Source organism: Mastomys coucha, unplaced genomic scaffold (genome assembly GCF_008632895.1).
Source record: "Mastomys coucha isolate ucsf_1 unplaced genomic scaffold, UCSF_Mcou_1 pScaffold22, whole genome shotgun sequence".
Classification (NCBI taxonomy): domain Eukaryota; kingdom Metazoa; phylum Chordata; class Mammalia; order Rodentia; family Muridae; genus Mastomys; species Mastomys coucha.
The window spans coordinates 122,457,359-122,461,264 of NW_022196905.1; the positions used below are offsets into that span (position 1 = coordinate 122,457,359).

Genomic DNA, 3,906 nt, shown 5'->3' on the forward strand with positions numbered 1-3,906 from the left:
GAATGTCAGCACGTTGGATGTCCTAGTCTTAGAAAAGTCGATCTGGTAGTGTCAACCAGTTTAGCTCCTCCAAGTTTATCATGGATACAAATCAACTGGAACTTTTTGCTGGAGTTCTGGTGCTGGTTTAGCGGTTCTTCGTGAACCTGAGGCATATTTGCAATGAGGTTTAGAATTCTTGAAGCCTGCAGGTGCTTCATTCCCTGTACAGCGAATGGTCACTAATCATCCAGGCAGGAGCTTGATGAGTGTAAAGAAAATATAAGATCGCTGGGCAGTGGCGGCACATGCCTTTAATACCAGCACTTGGGAGGCAGAGGCAGGTGGATTTCTAAGTTCGAGGCCAGCCTGGTCTAGAGTGAATTCCAGGACACCCAGGACTACACAGAGAAACCCTGTCTCAAAAAACATACATGTTTTTTGGCTTACAGGTTCAGAGAGAGTTCCTGTATACACACACACACACATACATATGATCAAATTCCTCTTTAAAAATTAATTGATTCATTAATTAGGTTACTCAAGACAGGATTTCTCCATGTAGCACTAACTATCCTTGAACTCACAGAGCTCTAACTGCCCCTGCCTCTCTGAGATTAAAGATATGTGCCGCCACCACCCAGTTCAAGATCTTTTTTTTTTTAGATTTATTTGTTTATTTTTATATATGTGAGTACATTGTACCTGTCTTCAGACACACCAGAAGAGGGTGTCAAATCCCATTACAGATGGTTGTGAGCCACCATGTGGTTGCTGGGAGTTGAACTCAGGACTTCTGGGAGAGCAGTCAGTGCTCTTAACTGCTGACCCATCTCTCCAGCTCCAAGATCAATTTTTTGACAGCCATAGCAGCAAAGAATCCTGGGAGATGTGACTTAGTTGCTGGAGTGCTAGCAGGCATAGAGCTCTGGGTTCCATCCCCAGGATTACACAGAGGTATGGCGGTGCACACCTGTCATCCCAGAACCTAGTAAACGGAGGCAGGAGGATCACACGTTCTGTGTCAATCACAGCTACATAGAGAATACAAGGGCAGCCTAGACGACATGAGACCCTGAGTCAAAAAAGAGGCGGGGAGGGAGAGATAGGGATGCTGAGCTATGGCTGTTCTGGCCCCTCTGGAGCAAAGAGAATATAGCTCAATTTCTTCCTGAAATCCTAACCCTCTGTGTTGTTTCGTTACTGGACAGTTTCTTTCTTAATTGTTACTGGCTATCAATTGGAACCCAAACCCTGTATCGCTTTCAACTTGCATCCTTGTGGCTATTTCCTATGAGCTCTGAGTCTATGAGTCCTCCTAGGTCTGATTGACTTTCTGTATGGAAACCTGGCATACGCAGACTTGGCATTGAGTATTAATGAGCTTTTCGGGGTCTTTCCTCATTGTTCTACCTATTGTCCAAGTAACTGAGCATCATGGGATAGGAACACACACAAAAAAAGACCTCAATCCAAGTGTGGCTTGGTGAGCCAGTGAGTGTGTGGTGGTCACTGAGACCAGGCAGCTACAATGGGAATCTCTGTAACATAAGGATGGCTATACTACTGAAGAATCCTACCATAATGTAGATGATCCAAGGAAAGCAGGGAAGAGTGCCAATGTGTGACATTCAGGCAACCACATCACGGAAAATCCCTCCGTGCCCCAATTGTTTACAACTTACGGACTGTGGTGGTTTGAATATGTTTGGCACGGGAATAGCGATATTAGGAGGTGTGGCTTTGATGGGGGAAAATGTCTCACTGTGGGCGTGGCCTTTAAGACCTTCATCCTAGCTGTCTAGAAGCCAGTCTTCTAGAAGCTTTCAGGTGAAGATATGTATATATATATATATATATATATATATATATATATATATATATATATATATATATATATATCAGCTCCTCCTGTTCCATGCCTGCCTGGATGCTGCCATGTTTCTACCTTGATGGTAATGGACTGAACCTCTGAACCTGTAAACCAGCCCCAACTAAATGTTGTCCTTGTAAGAGCTGCCTTGGTCACGGTGTCTGTTCGCAGCTGTAAAACCCTAAGACACATGCCTTAAAGATGGCTTGTAAAGTAGTTCTCTGAGCAAAACAGCCTCCATTTTTTTTTATCAGATCAGCCGTGCCCACATGCAAGAAGCCATCGAGGTCAGGCCTGTTGACTACTGACTCTCTCTCAGAGAGAGTTGAGTTGTTGGAGTCTTGTCTGAGGTTTTAACTACTCCTTCCTCCCGTTTGCAAGCAATTCTGCCCTAATTTCGTGTAACCTCAGAGCAGGTCACCAGACCCTCACCTAAGATCCCTGCTGCTTGCTCAAGCTCTCCTCTCAGCCATTTGTATGCAATTATGTCCTTAATTGTATCAGGCCTCAGGTCTCAGGAGACGATACAGTATACCAGGCTGGGGAGAGTTAAATAAAGAGGCTCCATCTGCCTGGGTGGCCATGGGGATGACGTCATCCATGCTGGGTGAAGATCTGCTTTCTTTGGGCCCTTCACCTATACTCTATAAGTAAAGCCCAATAAGCTCATTGGTTCCCCAGGGGGAACTTCGATGCAACTGGAATTTGGTTGGTCACTGGTTTCTTTTAAAAATAGGTGTGATATTGTTTACATCTCCTCCAGGGAAAGAATTCCTCAAAGGGGCAGATACTTTGCTCCCTCAACAGGAAATGGTCACTGTTCACCCCAGCAGGAGCCTGATGAATATAAAGAAAATATGAGTAAATTCTCAATAGCCACAACTAGTAGAGGATCCTGGGAGATGTGGCTCAGTCGCTGAAGTGTTTGCCTAGCAGGCACAAAGATCCGGGGTCCATCCCCAGGACTACACAGGGTGATGTGCACCTAGAAAGTGGAGGCAGGAGGATCAAAAGTTCAGAGTCAAGCCACAGCTACATAGAGAGTTCAAGGCCAGCCTAGGCCACAAGAGACCCTGTCTAAATAAATAAATAAATAAATAAATAAATAAATAAATAAATAAGATTAAAAGACTAGGAGGTTAGGGTGAAGGCTCAATAGATAAAATACTTGTTCTCTAAGTGTGGGGATCAGAGTTGGATCCCCAGAATCTGTGCAAAATCTAATTAGGTCAGAGACCAAGGATAGAGCAAGCTGGCTAGCTAGAACAATCAGTCAGGGAACCCTGGGCTCAGCAAGATACACCGCTCTGGACAAATAGTGGGCCGAGGAATCGAGGACACCCGGTTCAAGTTTGGGCCTACATACACACACACACACACACACACACACACACACACACACACAGACACGGACACACGGACACACTTGCTGTGCCCCTGTCACCAGGAACATGCATGGGTGAATAAGATACATAGGTACATCTATGTATCTAGGAAGTTCACAAATTGATACTAAATCCATCCCATTTGAGTAAACAGTCTAAAAATAGAAAATTCCTGCAGGATGAGAAAGGATGGGGTCTGCAAGAGAGGGTGCCAACTAGTCACCTATAGTGATCAAGTTGTCACAGGACAAACATTAAAACGGGACATCAAGATGACTGGTGGTGGCAGGCGGCCATGGCAGCGGCACCAGCAGCAGCAGCGGCAGCAGCAGCGGCAGCGGCAGCGGCAGCAGTGCACCTCTTTAGTCCCAGCACTCAGGAGGCAGAGGAAGGCAGATCACTGAGTTCAAGGCCAGCCAGAGTGAGTTCCAGAGCAGCCAAAGCTGCACAGAGAAACCTTGTCTAAACACACACACACACACACACACACACACACACACACACACAATAGGAAATCAAAGGAATAACATAGAAGACAAAGTGAGGTCTGAAGAGAAGGTTCAACAGTTAAGAGAGCTTGGTGTGCCGGGCAGTAGTGGTGCACACCTTTAATCCCAGCACTTGGGAGGCAAAGGCAGGCAGATTTCTGAGTTCCAGGCCAGCCTGGTC

General features: G+C 45.8%; 1 long non-coding RNA gene across 1 annotated transcript in view; it reads left to right on the forward strand.

The window, feature by feature from the left end:
- The window catches only part of LOC116068469, a 21,809-nt gene that overhangs the window by 2,056 nt on the left and 15,847 nt on the right, over positions 1-3,906 (forward strand). The window lies entirely within an intron of this gene.